Below are 15,792 nucleotides of genomic sequence, written 5' to 3' on the forward strand. Positions count from 1 at the left end.
ACGTGCTTGTAATTTTTCTAGGTACTAGTATTTTGTTTATAAATAAAGTATCGATAGTATTACTCGTGTTTGCTACCGCAACACATTTATTTATAAACACAATACAACAACCTAGCAATATCACGAGCTCCTGTTACAGTCATATACATGTAAATATAAAGAAATGGTTATTGCCACACCCATGGCCATCCCAGTGTCCAGAGGTGTTTTTTTTTATGAACACAGGACCAGCAACGAGGCATTAACCCTTTCTTTATCTGTAAGTTACAAGTGACTGTTCTCCCGTGACTTGCATCAGACTAGATCGCATACCACAGGAAATTAAACGTGGGAGGTGATTCACACTAGTTGCGTTCACGCACAGCTCCTTAGCATGGGCTAAGAGGTCAAATTCCTTAGCCCGTGCTAAGAAAACGTGCGTGAACGCTTATTAGCACGGGCTAAGGAATGCTAAGTACGGGTTAAATCTGATCCGAATTTAAGACACGGTCTAGACCTTAGCACGGGCTAACGAAGTATGCGCGAACGCTTAGCCCAGGGCTAAGCGCCCTCTGCGGCGACCTTTGGGTGTGAACATTGTCCCATGTTCGTATAACGACACTATTCCACCAGTCATTACTCCGCGCTCACTTCCACACTAATCGGGTCACTGTAGTAGAGCGTACAGCAGTTCCAATCGTAGACAAAATAAATTTGATTCGCTGTCTACGACATGCATTAATAAAACGCTGTATTCTGTTACGCCCGTTGTATACTGTTTCTGTGCATCCAAATAAATTGGGTCCGTCTTCTCTCGCGTTCCTGTGCACGTCGTTTCAAAATTAGAACGAAACATGCCAGCAGCAAAAATAGAACCTCGCGCGTGCCATCCATTTTTCGTTCGTAAATAGCCGCTTACCAAAGGTCACCGACTAATGGCAGCCCTTAGCCCGTGCTAACGACTGGCCCTCCCTGTGCGTGGACGCAATTGGTCTAGCCGAAATGCAAATATGCTAGATAAGCCTAAATCAGCTCAAATCTTAGCCCGTACTTCGTGTAACGTGAACACAACTAATGAAATATTTGGCCACTCGATGTTCAACACAAGTAGGATCAGGGCAACGTGAACAGTTCATAATCGGAAATAACGTTTACAGAAGATCTACGGTAAACGATAACACATTGCAACTAATGCAATTTCGTGTTAATTAATATTGAGGAGTTGTTTTTGGGTAATTGCAAAGGTGGGAATAAAAGACATACATTTGTGATTCAAGTTATTTAGTATTTATTTGTAATAACAATACACACACTTACAAGTACACAAATCTTCCTCGACATACATAAATAAATCATATGGGGTTTAATTCCAATTTAATTGAAGGCGAAAAATAAGATCATTTCAAGTGGTTTAAATTTAGTGGACTTCTTTAACAGAAATAACGAAATTCAACAATTAATGCATTTAATGTCAAGTAATTTATAAATTCAATGAAACAAAAGAAATAAAATTCCAGTTATAAGCTAAAAATATTGAAAGGGTTTGGGTTTGGGTAGGAATCAGAAAAAAATCACGCTGGTCATCAAAACTTAGGGCAATCACGTGGGGTTTGACAGATACATGGTGGTCCTACTTATTTCTGGAGCATGCGGATCGGTTGCCTCCTTGTCACTCGGTTGTCTTAATCCAAAATCAAGTCGTGCAGTGCCATGACCTGAATGTCGGAGACTTCACAGTGAACATTCCTTTCCGATCTTCTTCGCCGTCTTCCTCATCTGACATCATAATGTCCACAACTTTCGTCACCATCTCGGACATCTCTTGTTCTTCCTCTTTAACTTCTTTTCCCGACATTCCGTCAGCTGCAATGATAGAAATGTTATTTATAACTAACACTATATTTATTATTACTGCTATGTTAACAAGCTTGAATAAAACGAATTCAAAATTATAAAAACTATAAATTAACACTTACTCATCTCCTCCTTGGTTCTTTATTTGTTTTTTCCAAGCTGTATAAAAACACTCTCGTCTCTCTCTGTCATTTTCTGGTAACAGTACCTACAATAGAATATGTAACAGTTTAATTGAGATTTGTCAAGCAAATTTGATTAGGAAAAGGTGTTGTATTATAATGTTTGGTGACCTGGACAGTTTTTACTCAATATATTACCGACTCAACAGTGGGCAATGAGATTCAAACCTACCTCCCGCTCGAAATCAAAACGTGCTAATCATTGTAGTAATAACTTATGTAGTTTATATTTAAAATTATAGGGGTGAAAAATGTGTTAAGAAAACGCAAGCTAATCACCACGAATAAAAAATGCACCGAGCTGTAGCTGGAACAAACGTTGACACATTCAAGAAAAAAATTAAAAAAAATATAAATAAGACAGCGTAAAAAAAATAATTGCAATGCTCATATCCCGTGATTTCAAATGTTTGCCTCAAATATTGCAAGTTGGTATGAAGTATTAGTGCTATATGACTACATCCACTCACACTTGCTTACAGGAAGTCAGTAGAAGACAAAAGATTTTTTCGTTAGTGTGGGGAAACGTTGGTCAGCGTGGGGGGAAACAGAGGTGTTAATCCGAAAATTCATTGTCTGTTCTTGTTTGTGATTGGTTCAGGCAACGTTTCGAGGATCGCGTCGTAGCTCCTTCGTTGGTAGTGAGAGCGTGTAAATGGCGAGAGCCGGGTTACCACGAAAGTTGGGTTACCGCTATCGCCATTTATACACTACCATATTTTATTTAATAAAAAAATAAAACAAGAGACTGTATGCCAGTCTAACGCCCACTTTACACTAGCCTGTATCGGTTAATTGCTGAACAGCCTGAGCCCTTTGTCAATTTGAGTAGAGCTCTTTGAAAACAATGAAGGATCAGACAAAAGCATGGAACAACGGACATCACATGGTATAACCAGGCCAACATGAATTACTAGTAGTTTGGGTGAAGAGGTCAATTAATTAAATCGGACATCAATATTCGACTTTCGCATACTTACGTTTTTTCTGACGCATAAAATAAAATTGCGTATATAGCGATTTACAGGCTGTAATCAAAATCGATCCAAATGAATACAAGTTATAATAGTTACAATGAAATGGTATGAACTAAGTGTGAAAAATTGAACAGTGACTTTTCTATGCGTGTTTGAAATGACACAGCTAGACACGCTACATCGACTGAAAGTTAAACACAACTTACACAAATACTGCAGGGTCAATCCGGACACGCTGATTTTCAGAACTTCTAAAAGGGTTGACATTATTCTCTTGTGGTGACTTGGTTTCGGTTTTTAAAATACTAGTAGCACGCTTTCTTCTGTCTGTTTTGATGTAGCCATGACTTCCTTCTACGGACGCCTGTTCGCGCAAAGAATTGTGGGACACTCTACCACAAATAAAGATGAAATGAATATATATACCCGAACGAGAGACTGCACCATTGGAGTATCTCTCACGTACACCATAGACTATGGAAAACGGAAAATTTCTAGTAAAATGTATTTAGGAATTCAAATGATAGTAAGAATCAAACATTTATTTAAATTTATAAATGAAACCTGATAACAAAATACAAGTTTACAGACAGATTCGGAAAATGATCGTCGTGACCCAAGTATAAATAGGCTTCTAAACAATATGAATTATTTCTTTGCAATTCTCGCTGCAGTAAACAGTAGATGTATGTGGCTATGAATATCACTGCGGTTATTCAATGTTGTATTTATGACAATAAATAAAGTTAAAATAAAGATTTTGTTGAATAAAGGTACAAAAAAAAACATGAACCGGTAAACCGTTGCGCTGCTAAGCATGAATAATTAACTGATGTCAATCGATGTCACGTGATGTGAATGCACTAAAACATGAATCGTCAGTCTAGTTTTCACAAACATTTACACAGTTCCTAATATGTTGCCAAGTACCACATAGCAGGTTCAACCATAGACTGTCTATGGTTCAACGAAGACAATGAGAATTGTGTTCGCAAATCTGAAACGTCACTGCAAACAGTACTAGCCAGAAATATCCATAGTTGTTTGAAATGAAAATGCGATGTTTAGCGTTGTTCACTGTATGTGTTCCGAGTGTATGTGGTGTTATCACAGTCACTCTACTAGTAGAGTGACTGTGGTGATATAGATCGTATTCTGAAAATAACGCAGCGTACGATGGTAAATGGAATAGAAATGAAACTCCGCAATCAAACGATCCCTAGAAATGGCGATGACGGCAAATTCGACCAATTTTGTTACATGTGTCTCAGTGAGAATTCATTTAACTTTCTTGGTATGGACTTTGTGGCTATTCTTACCAAAATGCCGATAGGCCAACATTCACGTGTATGAGACCACAAGCCGGCCCCGAGAAACACGCACGCGACCCGAATGGAAAGTATTTTAACACTCGCCAAAATATTCACACCTGTATTGTTCGCATTCATTCATTCAAGCTTGCGAATGATATTGCAATTAATCAACGTATACTCTATTGTGCAATTTCTTGTCTTGTGTTCGAATTCACCATTGTATAGTGAGACAAATGAAGACGTCACGTTAATATCAAAGCGATGGTACACTTCAGTCAGGAAATGTTTGTTTTCTTATTTAGAAATTAGTAACAACCGTTTCTAAATTGTACCTGTACATAGCCATTTCTCAGTTACATGTACTCGGCAAAACAGGAGACGTTTTTAGATCGATTCAAGACGCCAAGCGAGTCGACAGTTCCGGTAATTATTTATTATAAGTACTGGCGGCCGCGATCCCAAATAAAACCGGACAATTCTACGCGCAAAGTATTCTCCACGTATGCGTAAATATACAGACTCCGTAAAACAACGTTAATTGTACTACGATAATGCATGTGAAATACGTACGTATACGCTGCGTGCCACCCAAGGCGGGCATGTGTGAAAGAAACCATAAAAATACGTAGCGCATATGTACGTATATTCCACGATTTGTATACGTAATCATATCTGCGTATACTAAACGTATACCGTGAATATACACAAAATATATATCTGCGTACACAATCGTATATCAACGATTTTGCCCAGTGATAGCACATTTTCATCCACCAACAAATAAGCGTAACAAGATTCATCTGAGGGTCGTTTTGTTGACAATATAATTATATTTGAGTGACATAATTATGCGAAAACCAGCTACACCAAGCGTATATCACGAGTCATGTGCCAGTTTTAATTAAAAACGCCAATATATGATATTCACCTAATTTCGTAACCTTTAGTCAAACAAAAGCGGCTCCATGCAAAAATTGCTACTGTAAAATGACTAATTTTCACTGGGTTTAAATTTCACTGATTTACCATTTCAGGCATATTTAGTGGGTTTTAAATTCACGGTTTCGTCATTTAGATAATGTGTTCTATGCTAAATTTTACATATTCACTGTGTTTTAATTTAGCGCATTTCTCCAGTCAGCGAAATAAGCTAAATTAAAACCCAGTGAATAATTACCCCCTTTACAGTACGTTATGTGGTTAAAATTATATGCAATTATGTGCGTATCAGATGGCTCCAGTCGCAGTGACTAACATGATATGATTACTCGTTATTATGGACAAATAATTGATTCCTTAGGAAATGCTGGTGACGAAACATTTATTAGAAAATCAACCAGGTGTTGATGTGCCTGTGCCTGGCTGGAATGAAGTAGTTAAGGAGGCACTTGACGCTGTCGCAATTATTTTCAGTCTTGGTGTAACTCTGGTAAACCTAGCAATGGTTTTGTGTACCAGATGATGCGCAGGTCAAGATCGAAATTCAAACTTGCGTTGCGCTACTGTAGAAATAATAAGGTCCACTTTGAGTCTGACGATCTGGCTAAGAATGAAGATCGGCGGATATTTTGGAAACAGACTACGACGGAAAATAACGCACCTCTTCCATGTACTCCATGGTTGCTTGGTGAATCTAATATTGCGAACATGTGGGCTAACTATTTCGATACGATTCTGTTATTTATGATATTTATAAAGTTAAAGCGCAGCAATATGTTTCAGTTAATACATTAGATGTCCTAAATGTTTCCGTAGAAAAAAGTGCCTACGGTTGTGCAGAGTCTTGAGCTAGAGAAATCATGTAGAGCAGAAGATCTATGTGCTGAGCATCTTAAATCCGCGATCCCGGTGATCTCATCACATCTGTCAATTTTAATGGTTGCCTGCATTGCTTATACACGGAACTTTTCCAAGAAGGTTCATTGAAGTTGAACTGTTCCCAATAGCTAAGAACAAATGTGGAAATATGACCAGAAAGATAATTATCGACCCATTGCCATGACTACAGTTTTATCCAAAGTCTTTGACCACATTCTTCTAAACAGATGTCAGAATTATCTTGGTGTTTCAGACAATCCATTCAGTTTTAAAAAGAAACACACAACTGACTTTTGTATCTTTGCTCTGAAAGAAATAATTGGGCATTACGATTTCCCGTGGAAGTCCTTTTTATTAGTTTTTCAAACACCGGGCAGCTACTTTTTCTACTTGACTAGTTGAACCTGTTCGTATTCGGACAGAGAGGATCGTTTCCGTGTGACCAGGACAAGGTGGCTCCCCGGAGCTCCGCGGATACCGGGCCGGAAACCGCTCCCCTATTCCGTAGACTTTTTGACTACCCATATGACCACGATGTCCGATCTATGTTTGTTGCTAACCGTATCAAATTATTTTATGAAATTTACAGAAATATTGTACGTAAATTTAGAGAGCGTGTTTGCTCGTCAAACAACAGTATATTGACTAGTTTATGGAACAGTGACTTGAGATGGAGGTCAGCCTTGTTGCAGCGTTGGAATGAAATGCTGTACTGTAACGTTATGTGCAATGACTTAATAACAAGTCAACTAAGTAGTTTAGTATGGACTATAGGGACGACCATGAGGGCGCTGTTCATAATCGGATGCGATGACGTCATACGAACAGCGCCATCATGGTCGTACCTATAGTCCAGCTTTAGCATAAATAATGACGTCACAATGGGAATTCGTGCATAAATTAGCATAAATGAGGACCAATGCCGTAAAGGGGATTATTTGAATGAGGATGACGTCACAATGGGATATTGTGAAAACATTTGCATTCATAAAATTGATGTGAATACGAGGTCGTGTCGAGGTCATCGTGAAAACATTTGCATAAATTACTATCAATTTTTTTAATTATTTTTTTTTAATTATTTTTAATTATTTTTAATTATTTTTTTTAATTGGACAGGCGTGGACGAAAGATTTTTTCATGAGGATGACGTCACAATGGGATATTGTGAATACATTTGCATACATAAAATATATTTGAATACGAGGTCGTGTCGAGGTCATCGTGAATACATTTGCATAAATTACCATCATTTTTTTAATTATTTTTTAATTATTTTTAATTATTTTTAATTATTTTTTAATTGGACAGGCGTGGGGGATAATTTGAATGAGGATGACGTCACAATGGGATATTTTAATACATTTGCATAAATTACCATCAATTTTGTTTAATTATTTTGTTTAATTATTTTTAATTATTTTTAATTATTTTTTTACTTGGACAGGCGTGGACGAAAGATTTTTCATGAGGATGACGTCACAATGGGATATTGTGAATACATTTGCATTCATAAAATTGATGTGAATACGAGGTCGTGTCGAGGTCATCGTGAATACATTTGAATAAATTACCATCATTTTTTTTTAATTATTTTTAATTATTTTTAATTATTTTTTTTAATTGGACAGGCGTGGACGAAAGATTTTTCAGAATGTGTCATAGAGGGCGCTCTCTCTCTCACACACACACACACTAACAAATACACGGCATTTTTGAAAACTAACGGAGTTTATTGCACAAAAGAAGTAAACAAGAATGAAATATTGACATGGAGTATACATTCATGGCGTGGTTGAGTATTTGTTTTAACGCCACGAAAAAAACATACGACGTGAGTAAGGAAAATAGTTGCGTAGCGTATAAATGTTTAGCATGATTAAATATTTCTTAACACCTCGAAAAATACGTACATACATGTAAATGTGCGGCGTTGTTAAATTCATTTTTCACGTCACGAGAAATACGAGTACATAAACGATTCGATTAAATACACGGAAGAGAGAAAAGTCAATAATTATACAGTAAACAGTGAACAATAAAAATAATTCATTCTTTATATATACATATGTTGTTCATCGTTTATATTTTCTTACCTCATATTTGCTTTGTTTTGTTTGAGTAAATTATTTTTAACGACACGAAAAAATACGAGTACATAAACGATTCGATTAAAAACACAGAAAAGGGAAACGTCAATAATAGTAAACAGTGAACAATAAATAATAATTCATTCTATATATACATGTTCATTTTTACATTTCTTACATCCTTTCAATGAGTCAAGCAGTCTGTACATTTTTTTATTCCATCGCTCCAATCAGAATCGCTCATCTGTCGTAGAAGAAAAAAAGAGAGAGAGAATAATATTAAAAACCAATAGTCACCCCGTAAAACTGCGGTAATAAACCCCGCTAAAATGCAAAGTATGCAAAATCGGTTGATCGACGTACAGTTTGTTTTTTTCAAAAATGGTGGACTACGGTACGATGAGTTAAAATATATAATTACCTAATCGTTTCACAGAATAACTTTTGACATACATAATCATCACACGGAATGAGTTTACGGTGTAACGTAGCGATTTTCGTTTTTCCCTTGGCGAAGAAGATATGTCCTCGCCTTCTTGCCGAAGATTCAAAGGCGGTAAACCAAGTCTGACCTTCTGTGAAAGGTCATCTCATGGATATCTACACAACGAGTCATACACGACGTATTGGCTACACATTGCTTGAAATCAAAGTATTTGATGATTGTAGATCCACGTACGAGAAATCTCTTAAATTCTGTGACATGACTACCGTACGAGTCAAAATAGTCTTCGTGGTAAGGTATTTCAGACAGAAAGTGGCCCAATGCGTTCCACCCGCGAATATCAACGGTGTTTGATACGAGCGATGTGTATTATTCCGAAGCACTGTCCGTGAATGCCAGTTTGAACTCAATCACAAGATTAAGTGTGAGCGCATAGGATTATTTATAAATCGTTCGTCATAAATGTTCCTAATGTGAAATAGACCTCCCACGTAGATGATAAACAACAGATGATGGTGTATTTGTATATTTATGTTATCTAAAACATGAACACTCGCAAACAGCCTGAGGGAGAGGGTTTCAAGTTGAAAGCATTACCCCTATACCTGCGTGTATGGGATAATGATAACAGGACTGGAAACACGGGGTCACCTTGATTCGGTCAACGTGAATCAGTATGGTTCTTGTCCATCACCAATTCACTTTTCTGAAAAGGCACACCCCCACAGAGTGTAATGGCATTCCACAGCTACCATCCAAGTGCTACAATTGATTTACTCATTACAGTAGCGTTAATTTGGATTAGCGTTAATTTGGATTAGCGCTTCCTTCTCATCACTTTTCTCATCACAGTACCGTCTTGCGTAGTTATATAGTGTCTTCACATACGCGCTAAAGATTCCTGACCTGACACCATTCAGTTACTCTGATCGTTTTTGTATCATTTTTGAAGGTTTATTTTACAACGACTGGAAAACCGACTGAAAATCAAGACTATTCAGTTCATTCTCTTCACTAATGAAATGGCAGTACTCAGCAAACTATCATTCGCCGTTTTTTTAAACATGATTTCGAATATCCACGATTTCGAAATTCTAGAAGAGGCAAGAACGAACGTTACATTTGAATGGTCAAATGACAAGGGGCTGACCCCGCTTGAATGCGCAACAGAATGTATTAAATACAACCATATTCAATATTTCGCTTTTTTAGTGTTGACCCATTTAAACGACAGAACCAGTCTCGAAACACTGAAAGCCATAGCGGATGCTTCAAAAAACGAATTTCTCTTCCAATGGCTCGAAACCAAATTAAATGAAGCACTATGATTCTTCACAAATTACGATGACATCCTTCACAGCCTGGCAAAAGAAATCACTCAACTAACCTCACCACCAGATTCGAATTTCCACGATCAACGATCAACGACGAAAAAAATTAACCATTGAGGTAACAGGCTTCGCTACAGAGAAACAATGGAAGTTACTAGCTCGCCAAATTGAATACTTTGAAACGGGACATCTAGCCGATCATCATCGAGACATCGACTCAGAGACTGTACGCCTCAGCAAAACAACCGATTGATGAATTCGTGGACTCAAATTCTAACAAGAACAATCCTGACATAATACTTAAACTACGCTCCTTGCAAGAACATGTGGACATGAACACGACATTTCTACCCACAAGATGAAGGACATAATTTTAGTATATCTGTTAATTACTTTACGATTGGAAACTGTCGATAGAACACATTTCTATGAATGAATTGGTTTTCCGATTTGAAAATCATTGAGTAGGTATTCATGCATTAATTAATTAATAATGATCAGTCCATTGAATTTGTGTCTCACCCCAAAAAAAATCAGAACAGCATTACTAGACATCTCCATATTATCCAAATTTCGAAATTATACATATTTTAATATTAAATGTACTATTTTTTTACCATCAAACTACTGAATCACTGTACATATAATATACTATACGTATACCATTGACAAATTCAGACTCCGCTTATAAATTATACTCGATTATGTTTTTACCAATCATTACCCCGCCCATCATTCATGATTCGATTGACCACGTTCTGAATAATTCGTACACACAGATAAACGGATTTTTGCGATATACATGTACTTCTTGTTTTCACTCCAAAACTTACTGCTTATTTGATCCCTCAATCAAAAGCTGTTTTACTTGGGATTGACCAAGAGTGTATTTCCACGTTAAACTGATGTGACGACATGTCGGTCATCAACGATTTCATAAAGGGTGACTGTCGAAAAGTGGGACACCAATAATTTAAAATAATTAGTTATACTGGAGAGAATGGATGACATTGTTTAATATTATAGAGATGTTGCGTAGTTCGTTCTTTGACGGTATGCACGTACGCATACCATACACGTTGTATGCTAATTCATGTTAAATAAAATGCGCTAAGTTTTGATTATTCCCAAGATGTACAGAGAGCACTCGCTTATCCATTAGACAGATTCCACTATACAATTACATGTATAATATCCTGACCGCATTGTTTACACTCTCGTAAATCGACTGTTTGACGTGACTGGGGCACCGGTGGACGAGGAATGCGTGCGTGCACATTACATTTCGTCAACACTTTCATTCATAATAGTATCACTTGCAATATGGCGTAATATCAATCGACGATCCTCAAAATACTGTATGTATGTATGCACGTTGTAGTTCGAATGATTAGATATTTCTTTTATTTTGCCATTTTTGTCGATTCTTTCATTATGAACAGTGTTGACTTGCTCTCGAAATAAATACTTTTACACCGATGTTACCGTTTGTAATGTTTATAAGTGTATACGTAAAAGATATTCGCCTTTGAAATAATAATTGAAGACACAACTATATAGTCTTCAAATCAGCTGGGTGTTATTATTGAAGTAACGCACGACGCGTGATATTGTTGTAATGGGGTCTGATCGCGTTCCATAACTCCTGAATAATGCCATGAATCAAATTGTCCTAACAACATGGTAAACACGGGTCAGCAATAAGTAGCTATTTTATCGGTGAGGAAAGATCTGCTTCTTGATTGCGATTATGATTATGTCTAATATAATGTATAATAATCTATTACTCTACATACACAACTTGAAGCGGGCTTTTCAATTCAACTCACTGCGGCCGTACACAACATGGCTAGTTCCCCCTTCGAAAGAGTGCGTGCGTGTGTTGCAACGCTATCTGTGACCACTGAGCTTTTCAAATATTTACAAAGCACGATGTGATAACTGAGGTGGTAAACTGACCATGATGTCAATATCCAACCATCTAATTTGCACAATAACAATTAAAATTGAAACCGTATTCATGCGTGGGATCTTGGTTGGAAATACAACGAAGTAACAAAAAACCAGCAAAGTGTAACAATAATAAAATCACAAACAAGTGAATGTAAAGCAAAAAAAAAAAAAAAAATATTTGGTGTTTGGTTTAGGCATTTGACATTTTAGGATTTTTTTTTCTTATCGTGCCCTGAATCAGATGTGGACGAATGTTCCTAGCTCAATGATTGTTTTGTCATTTTAACTTTTTAGTATACCTGTTAGGTGTTCATCATCTGTTCTAAAGTTGATTTTATTGTATTTAATATTTTAATCATGATTTTTTTTTGTTTCTTATTGTATAGATTACAAATGAGAAGATATTTTGTTTCGTTCTCAATTTTCTAGTTGTCACAAACTGAGCAAATTCAGTCTTCAGCTATAAGATTATATACAATAAAGTAACAAAAATAAGCAATGTGTAACAATAATAAAATCACAAACATTTGAATGTAAAGAAAAACAAAATTATTTTGTGGTTGGTTTAGGCATCTGGTATTTTAGTTTTTTTCTTGTCGTAACCTGAAACAGATGTAGACGAATTTTCCTAGCTCAATGATTATTTTGTCATTTTAACTTCTTAGTATATCTGTTAGGTGTTCATCGTCCGTCCTAAAGTTGATTTTATTGTATTTAATATTTTAATCATGATTATTTCGTTCCTCCAAGTATAGATTACAATTGAGAAGTTGTTTTTCGTTCTCAATTTTCTAGTTGTCACAAACTGGGCAAATTTAGTCTTCAGCTATAAAGTTATTATATGTACCCCTTTCCATTTGAAGGGTATGAGCCTTTATTCCGAGTTTCGCCTTAGCGCAGCACTATGTTTTAGATTTTTTATTGTGGTGAGATAAATGGATGTAAAGGGTTCATTTGAATGAGGATGACGTCACAATGGGATATTGTGAATACATTTGCATACATAAAATTGATGTGAATACGAGGTCGTGTCGAGGTCATCGTGAATACATTTGCATAAATTACCATCATTTTTTTTATTTTTTTTTAATTGGATGTTTTAATTATTTTTTAATTGGACAGGCGTGCCTAAATTACCATCATTTTTTTTTTTTAATTGGATGTTTTAATTATTTTTAATTGGACAGGCATGGACGAAAGATTTTCAGAATGTATCGTAGAGGGCGCTCTCACACACACGCGCACACTCTAATAAATACACGTCATTTTGAAAACTAACGGAGTTTATTACACAAAGAAGGGGAAATCTACTAATGAGTAAATAATCAAAAAGAATAGATTAAAAACTGAGTAATTGAAATTGAGTATATAGAAAGTATACATTTTGTTTTTGTTTTGTTTTTCCAATCAAAAGACCAATGGAAAAAAAAATGAAAATATATTACTGCAAATACCTTCTAAAATTAAATAGCAAAGCAAGAAATTTCGCTAGCCTGCTAGAGTTGGGAAAATATCCTCCCCCGTAGCAACTAGATTGAAATATTGGATCAAAATAAATAATTCTAACTCAAACTCGCTAGTTCACGAAGCTCACAAACTTGGAATACATATTGACGAAAAGGGAAAAGACAACTGGGTAAAAGACATGAATCAAAGTAAATAGCAAACCAAGAAATTTGGCAAGCCTGCTAGAGTTGAGAAAATATCCTTGTAAAAGACATGAATCAGATTTTAGACAATTTGACTATGGAAAAAAATATTTTGGAATACACATAAATCTCAGGATGACAAAAAAGAAAATCATTGAAACATTGACAGGTAATTCGAACAATCCTTTAGAAATTCATAGCACAGAAACATTACATGATGCAAATAAAAGTACACATCATAAAAACAAGTTACGAACCTACAGAAAATTAAAACAGAATTTGCATATAAAAAATATCTCACCACAATAAAAAATCTAAAACATAGTGCTGCGCTAAGGCGAAACTCGGAATAAAGGCTCATACCCTTCAAATGGAAAGGGGTACATATAATAACTTTATAGCTGAAGACTAAATTTGCCCAGTTTGTGACAACTAGAAAATTGAGAACGAAAAACAACTTCTCAATTGTAATCTATACTTGGAGGAACGAAATAATCATGATTAAAATATTAAATACAATAAAATCAACTTTAGGACGGACGATGAACACCTAACAGATATACTAAGAAGTTAAAATGACAAAATAATCATTGAGCTAGGAAAATTCGTCTACATCTGTTTCAGGTTACGACAAGAAAAAAACTAAAATACCAGATGCCTAAACCAACCACAAAATAATTTTGTTTTTCTTTACATTCAAATGTTTGTGATTTTATTATTGTTACACATTGCTTATTTTTGTTACTTTATTGTATATAATCTTATAGCTGAAGACTGAATTTGCTCAGTTTGTGACAACTAGAAAATTGAGAACGAAACAAAATATCTTCTCATTTGTAATCTATACAATAAGAAACAAAAAAAAATCATGATTAAAATATTAAATACAATAAAATCAACTTTAGAACAGATGATGAACACCTAACAGGTATACTAAAAAGTTAAAATGACAAAACAATCATTGAGCTAGGAACATTCGTCCACATCTGATTCAGGGCACGATAAGAAAAAAAAATCCTAAAATGTCAAATGCCTAAACCAAACACCAAATATTTTTTTTTTTTTTTTTTTTTTTGCTTTACATTCACTTGTTTGTGATTTTATTATTGTTACACTTTGCTGGTTTTTTGTTACTTCGTTGTATTTCCAACCAAGATCCCACGCATGAATACGGTTTCAATTTTAATTGTTATTGTGCAAATTAGATGGTTGGATATTGACATCATGGTCAGTTTACCACCTCAGTTATCACATCGTGCTTTGTAAATATTTGAAAAGCTCAGTGGTCACAGATAGCGTTGCAACACACGCACGCACTCTTTCGAAGGGGGAACTAGCCATGTTGTGTACGGCCGCAGTGAGTTGAATTGAAAAGCCCGCTTCAAGTTGTGTACGTGGAGTAATAGATTATTATACATTATATTAGACATAATCATAATCGCAATCAAGAAGCAGATCTTTCCTCACCGATAAAATAGCTACTTATTGCTGACCCGTGTTTACCATGTTGTTAGGACAATTTGATTCATGGCATTATTCAGGAGTTATGGAACGCGATCAGACCCCATTACAACAATATCATGCGTCGTGCGTTACTTCAATAATAACACCCAGCTGATTTGAAGACTATATAGTTGTGTCTTCAATTATTATTTCATAGGCGAATGTCTTTCACGTATACACTTATAAACATTACAAACGGTAACATCGGTGTAAAAGTATTTATTTCGAGAGCAGTCAACACTGTTCATAATGAAAGAATCGACAAAAATGGCAAAATAAAAGAAATATCTAATCATTCGAACTACAACGTGCATACATACATACAGTATTTTGAGGATCGTCGATTGATATTACGCCATATTGCAAGTGATACTATTATGAATGAAAGTGTTGACGAAATGTAATGTGCACGCACGCATTCCTCGTCCACCGGTGCCCCAGTCACGTCAAACAGTCGATTTACGAGAGTGTAAACAATGCGGTCAGGATATTATACATGTAATTGTATAGTGGAATCTGTCTAATGGATAAGCGAGTGCTCTCTGTACATCTTGGGAATAATCAAAACTTAGCGCATTTTATTTAACATGAATTAGCATACAACGTGTATGGTATGCGTACGTGCATACCGTCAAAGAACGAACTACGCAACATCTCTATAATATTAAACAATGTCATCCATTCTCTCCAGTATAACT

The 15,792-nt window shown here is 35.8% G+C and overlaps 1 protein-coding gene and 1 long non-coding RNA gene across 2 annotated transcripts in view; both read right to left on the reverse strand.

The window, feature by feature from the left end:
- Positions 1-15,792, reverse strand: part of LOC146735501 (uncharacterized) — a 70,949-nt gene that overhangs the window by 3,679 nt on the left and 51,478 nt on the right. The gene's annotated exons all lie outside the window — the stretch shown is intronic.
- Positions 1,802-2,062, reverse strand: LOC146735502 (uncharacterized). Its single transcript, XR_014931205.1, has 2 exons — positions 1,956-2,062; positions 1,802-1,842 (listed from the first exon to the last, which is right to left on the reverse strand). It is a non-coding gene; the product is annotated as an uncharacterized LOC146735502 (long non-coding RNA).

The sequence above is a fragment of the Saccoglossus kowalevskii genome, chromosome 12 (assembly GCF_978046115.1).
Source record: "Saccoglossus kowalevskii chromosome 12, keSacKowa6.1, whole genome shotgun sequence".
NCBI lineage: Eukaryota > Metazoa > Hemichordata > Enteropneusta > Harrimaniidae > Saccoglossus > Saccoglossus kowalevskii.